We start from the raw sequence: 7,130 nt of genomic DNA on the forward strand, positions 1-7,130 counted from the left end.
TCATTCATTCTCGCATACAATGGGGCTTCATCCTCCTTTTAAGGATTTTGAAGGCTAAGGGTTAGGTATGAATCTACGATCCATATTAAATCTTTATTTCTTGCTCATTGTTTGCAATTTTCTTATTGGTTGCATGCTTTCTCCATTTTTCTTATTGGTTTCATGTTGATTGCATAGGGAATGTAAAATATTTGTTCTTATCTTTAATATCCTTCGAGATTCTTCTATGTCGGCTCAAAAATGGTTTACATAGTTGTTTGTGCAATTACAAACAACTATGTCCAAACTATGTTACTCGACACTTGTTACCTCTGATGCTCAGCTCATATATAAAAACTGGCTCACTTGGAACCTATAGCAATTATGTTCCACTCGACATCTATAGTGACTCGACACCTATACTTTTCTCAGCACTTGATCTTCACTCGGCACCTAAAGAGTGCTCGGCACATGAAGATCACTCAGCACTTGTAGTTTTGTTTGGCTCGACATACATTGTAGCTTGGCATCAACTATTTACTCAACATCTATACATATTTTACTTAGCATGTGTTACTAGCTCGGTATGAACTTAGTAAACATCTTAAGTGTGTTGACACAAAATAGGCAAAACCTAGTCTTAGATTCAACAATCTCCCCCTTCAACATGAGTGCCAAAAACACTTAACAATGCAGCAAATTCTAATCTTCTTGAGTAAAATATGCATACAGTTTGGCATATATACAAAACTTCAAAACTTCTCAAAATTGTAACTCCACTTGAGCTGTTGTACCATTACCATTCTTGTGCTCCCCTTGAGTTGATGTATCTGTGTACCCTGTACTCTATATCTGTGTTTTCTTCCATTCTTTTTACCTTCTATTCTTATTTACTACTCTCCCAAAACATTATATCTCTCTCTTAATTATTTCTCCCCCTTAACTATATCTCCCCCTTACCTATATCTCCCCCTTTTTGATACTTATGTCAAAGGGGTCTAAGGATTAAGACTATATTTTGCCAAAAATATTTTATTGACCTCTATAATCATCTTGAGAGAAGTATCCCATTTATCCAAAGCAATTTCCAATTATTTATGTTGGATAGCTATCTCTGTTGCAAGATGAACAAGTCCTTCCAAAGTAGAAAGATTAGGATCTTTTTTTAGTACATTCTCTAGATAGGCTTGTTCTTTATAGAGTACTTTCAAATGTGGGGTTATGGAAGATTGTATTTGCATCAATTTGGCCTTGATATTGGCCTCTTCAGCTATCAACACAGCTAATTCTTTTTGTGTGTGAAGCATTTGAGAAAAATGCTTCTCACTCTGAGCTGGATCATTTGGCAGTTGAGTGTTGGAAATCTTTAGATTTCTCTCCAAGATTAGGATTCTTTGGCTTGTCTCCTATGTGAAGTATGAGAAATCATACAACTTTTTGTACAATGAGAATACATTCTCAAGTACCTTTTTCACTTTTCAATTTTCTTCACCAATTCAACCTATGACAGTGTTATTTCACTGGATATTTTCTCATTAACTTTTCCTTGAAATTTCTTCTCAGACCATTCCATAAGTTTCCCATTGGTTTCTTGGTCTTCATTAGTCACCTGTTCTACAATATCTATCAGTTGTTCCAATATAGGCTTGGTTTCATTAGTTGTCTACAAGTTGAATGCATCAAGAAATATTTCTTTTATTTCTACTAGTGCTTGCTTCTGGTTATACTCATTTATGAATATCTCGTCTTTTCCTCTTTCCTAGTGCCTCTTGCACTTCATATATCTATTGCAAGTTCATTGTCTTTGAGTCATAGCTTATTATGACTATTTCTTCATCAAGAGCAGGGTCTCCATAGTGAAGTACCCTTGCAATCTTGGTAGTGCTTGAGCCTAGTTTAAAAATTTGCAATGACATTGCATCAATGCTTAGCTTCTTCTTCCTCGGCTTCAGCACCTTCACCTTCTACTTCTTTTGCTATGCCTTCTCCAAACTTTTCTTTCAACTTCTTCACAAGATTATCTTTCTTCTTTAAAGTGGAGGCAATCTTCAGCTCCATGTCCAATTTGGATCTTACCACATCATATGTCCCAAAGTGTGGTGCCTCCTTATCAATTTCCTTTGCAAGCACTATTATGATTGTTGTTGATGCCTCATCAATGTTTAGCTCATATCCTAATGGTCTTAGCCATCTAACCCTTGGAATGGCTGCTTGGATATAAGTATAATCAATATCAACTAAGAAACAAATATCATTGATGTGTTGTTCCACTAGGGAAACTAGTATGCTCAGTCTTTGCTTCATGGATTTCTTGGAATCCTCAAAGTAACTTGTCATTAGAGAGTCAAAGTTGTCTCCCATTTGCTCAATGTACTCATTGATTTGAGTAATAGCTGACCTGTTTGATTTCTAGTCTATTTTGCCAAAAGAGGGAAATTCTTCTAAAACATAGAAAATATACAGATTAGAACCGATCCAAACTTACACTAAGCACCTTTTGATCTTCTTATTGCTCCCAAATTCTCCATGATCTGCTGTAATAATAATTCTGTTAGATCATATGTATGATCTTTCTTGACAATTTTATAGGCCACATCCACAACAATGCATGGAACACTATTCAATATGCTTGATTGATAGAAATTGTGAGATATAACTCTTACTACAAAGTCCAAGAGGGAATCTGTGATTGTATCAATAGTCATGCCCCTTTTGTTCCATTTAGCCCCGGTCCTTAGCTTCTTTAGAATCACTTCGCAAGGTCTTCTACTGATCTAGGGTTGGAAAACTTGTAACCCTATGCATGATTCTCTTTGTTATTTTGATAGGTCCTCCTTCTAGCCACAAGCAACCATTATGTATTCTACTTAGAACAATTCTTATCCATTTAGTTTTAAAAACTCTGGGGAAAACTAGGGTATAGGTTAAGCCATTTCTTTCAACTATTTGAAATTCTTCCTTCAACACTGCATTTTCACATAGTTTATCATATGCTTGATAAATCTCCAAGTCTCCTATTGCTCCTATCTTGCAATTGTAACATTTCCTAACATCCTGCACCATTACGACTTTGAGCGAAATAATGGATAGTGCACTAACAGGGTCATTCTTATAAGCAACTTCTAGAATCAGCCTAAAATTTGGTTGTTTAACCTCATTGCTAACTAATTGAACTTTGAAATCTTCCTTTTCCTTAGGATTTGAACTAGAAGCCACATTGCAAATCTAGGGTTTCAAAAGATATTAAACTTTATAAATGCATAATTCGGCACTTGAGGAATACCTTAGATCGATGAAGATGGTGCTTGTTCTTTGTCAAAATCTATGCAAAAGCTTCAATTGTTGTTCATCAATCACTTATGTGCTCTTCTTGTTCTTGCTCTGCATTCAAATGGCGATAAATGATCGAAAAAGAAACCTTATACTCTTCAAAACATGGCATTAAATGCTTAGTGCGTATACAGCTGTACGCTCGGCTCCCTAAGGATTTCAGTATAACTTGGCTTCCATTGACTTTTCATCACTCGGCTCTAACTAGATTTCTTCTTCGTTCGACTTCCATTGCCAACTCAGCTCCTACTAATAGCTCGACATATACTAACATTTGCTCAGCATCTAAGGACATCTCGGCAATACTGGTGAAAACTTTGAATTTCAACTTTTGCATCTCTAATCATGTTGATCTCTTCTTTTCAACACTATTTCATTTAGGAACTGATGTATAATAAAGCTTTGTAAATCAGTCCCTCATGCCTTCTATCTGCTTAGTTTGATGAAGTGTTATCACTTGACCTGTTAGGTGAAGTGACCCCTTCATTTGATGAGCTACACTCATCTTTATTTTTCCAAGTCTTGTTCATTTGTCCTTTGATGTGTTCAACATCTACCTTCTCTTTTCCTTTGTTGACTTCTAACTTGGGTACCTTTGACTTTGTTGGGAAATTCCTACTGATATGACCAGTCTTCAAGCAATTGAAACATGTGGTTTGACTTAACCATTTTCTATAGTTTCCTTTGAAATGTGTCCTTATGTAATTTTCAAGAATGTGTCCAGATTCCTGACAGTAATGATAGCTCTACCTGATGTCATAGTCCCAACTGTAGTGATGACCATGGTTACCTTCTCTTGTTGCCTGATTTGATGTCCACATAGACTTTGATCTGCACTCAAAAGCTCTATGTCCATACTTCTAGCAATTGTAGCAGTGACCTTCAAATTTTTGTGTACTAATAGTCCTAGTCTTGCATTCACGTGCTTGATGTCCTTGCTTCTTGCATTTGTAACAATAGCTTGCATTCTTAGGCTTATCATGTTGATGGGCATTCTTGCTCCTGCATATATTAGAAGTATGTCCCTTTTTACCACATAAATAACAAGTAGGTTTAGTGTTCTTACCTTTATTACTTCTTCTGCAGTCTTAGAGGACTCTCCTTGTTTAGTATTGGTATAGCCAAGTTCTAAAGTATCATTGCTAGCCCTTGGTGATTTCAGTAGCTGCTCAAAGTACTTGATGGCTTCATTAGGTTTGTTGATTCTTTTTGCAATCTCCTTTTCTCTTTTTACGTCATTTTGCAGTTGTTCATTCTATATCTTTAGTGTAGAGATCTTAATGTCCTTGACATTCATTTCATGGTGTGTATTCATCATATGGCTTAAGGTGTCCAGCTGCATGTTGGAAATTCTTTCAAACTCAATTATCTTTTCCTCTAGTCTATTGGTAAGATTTCTCTTGTCATCTTCTATCATGACTTTTTCTTCAATGGCTCTTTTCTTCTGTTCAGTCACTTTACAAAGCATTATGGCTTATGATTCTTGTTCAAGCTTAAGTATTCTGATTTCTTCTACTTGAGCTCTATTCTTCTCTATCAGGTTTGTTATTGCTACATCAAACTCTTTGGAATCTCCATTTGAAAACAAATTTGAGGTGTCAATCTCCTTGTACCGTGTGTCATTCTTAGCTATGGCAATCTCTTTTCTTCTTTTTAAAGATTTTCTTAGTTCTCCTCTAGCTTCCTCCAAAGCATGTAAAGCAAGTTGTATGTCAATTGCCTGATTCTCTATCATCTTCCCAAGTTTGTAGACTTTCATTTCTAGATCTTTTCTCCAAGCTATAAGGCTCCTTCTTGTGAGAACTCGGCTCTGATACCAATTATTGGAATTAACAAGTGGGAAGATTTACTTCGGGGGGGTGGAAGGGGGGTAAATCAAAAGTAATCTAACTTTAACTCTTTTAAATTCTTTTAACTAAAACCATTCATATGCATTCAATCTATCTACTAAACATGAGAGTAAAGACATGCATGAAAATAGACAACACACAAATTTGGTAACTTAGAAACCCTCCAAAATGAGAAGGTAAAATTGGGGTGGGGATGACACCCATAAAATATCACTGTAGCAATGTGTAACTATTCAAGGTTACAATGTTTGACCACTTCCAACGGTCTGCCCTGTGAAAGGCTTGTCTTATTAAAGACTTTACACTCTGTCAAAAGTGACTTGGTTAAAGGATTTCACTACCCTGCTAAAAGTAGGCCCGGTTAAAGGACTTTTGTACATTCACTTGGAATGTCACCCTATTAAAAGATTTATAAATGGTTGCTAAACCAACCTAAGTCCATATGATTTCCATTATCTAATACAATTGCTGGAGAGTATTAGAAAGTCTTTGACCTAATAGTTTTGCAATCTCCAATTGTTGATCCCAGATCCTTGTTCTGCTCTGACTGACTTGATCCTTGCTTGATCTGATGTGTCACTCTTTGATATTCTGATACTTTGTTCTTGATCAACTGAATATTGCAATGTTGCTCTGTTCTTCTAAGTCTTTTCACACTTCCCTCTAAATTTCGCTATAGTTTACCCATACACTTCATTCATTTTTGCATACAATGGGGTTTCGTCCTCCTTTTAAGGATTTTGAAGACTTAGGGTTAGGTATGAATCTACGATTCATATTAAATCTTTATTTCCCGCTCATTCTTTGAAATTTTCTTATTGGTTGCATGACTTCTCCATTTTTCTTATTGGTTGCATGTTGATTGCATAGGAAATGTAAAAGATTTGTTCTTATCTTTAATATCCTTCGAGATTCTTCTATGTTAGCTCAAAAAATAGTTTACATAGGTGTTTGTGCAATTACAAACAACTATGTCCAAACTGTGTTACTCGACACTTGTTACCTCTGATGCTTGACTCATATAGAAAAACTGGCTCACTCGGCACCTATAGCAATTTTGTTCCACTCGGCATCTATAGTGACTCGGCACCTATACTTTGCTCGGCACTTGATCTTCACTTGGCACCTAAAGATTGTTCGGCACATGAAGATCACTTGGCACATGTTGTAGTTCTGTCTGGTTCGACATACATTGTAGCTTGACATCAACTGTTTACTCGGCATCTATACATATTTTACTTGGCATGTGTTACTAGCTAGACATGAAATTAGTGAACATCTTATGTGTGTTAACACGAAATAATCAAAATCTAGTCTAAGATTCAATAGTTGATACAAACCTGCATTTGATGAGGTCCCCTTAACCTTTTGACAAATGGTGCAAGTTTATATATATCTCCTAATATCTCTATTCATCTTGCACCACTAATAATACTTTTGAACAAATTCATGTGTCTTATTCACTCCAGAGTGACCACTAAGGCTCTCATTGTATTTTCTTGAATAAGGTTCTCCCTCATTGAACCTTTAGGCACACAAAGGTATCCTCCTTTAAACAAAAAACTCTCTTAAAGAGTGTAGTCAGAAAAGTTACTATGAAAAGGGTTTTAAGACTCTTTACATACCTTGTATGGAGAAGAGAAGTCCTCATCAAAGTAAAGGTCTTTGAAAATGACTATGCTTATTCTCCTTAGTTGTATTTCTTGTACTATCAACAACCTCCTACTTAGTGCATTTGCAACTTTGTTTGCTTGCCCCTTCTCGTGTTTGATTGTAAATATGTAATCTTGGATATACTCCACCCACTTCATGTGTTTGTGACTAATATTATCTTATGAATTCAAGAAGCTTAAGACCTGATTATCAATATAGACCACAAATTGTGTGGAAAGGTGACAATGCCTCCATTTTCTTAAGCTTAAACTAGTGCATAAAAATCCAAATCATACAAGGAGTAATTTTTCTTAGCAT

This window comes from Cupressus sempervirens, chromosome 7 (genome assembly GCF_028749045.1).
Source record: "Cupressus sempervirens isolate cs-2001-9-10 chromosome 7, ASM2874904v1, whole genome shotgun sequence".
Taxonomy (NCBI): domain Eukaryota; kingdom Viridiplantae; phylum Streptophyta; class Pinopsida; order Cupressales; family Cupressaceae; genus Cupressus; species Cupressus sempervirens.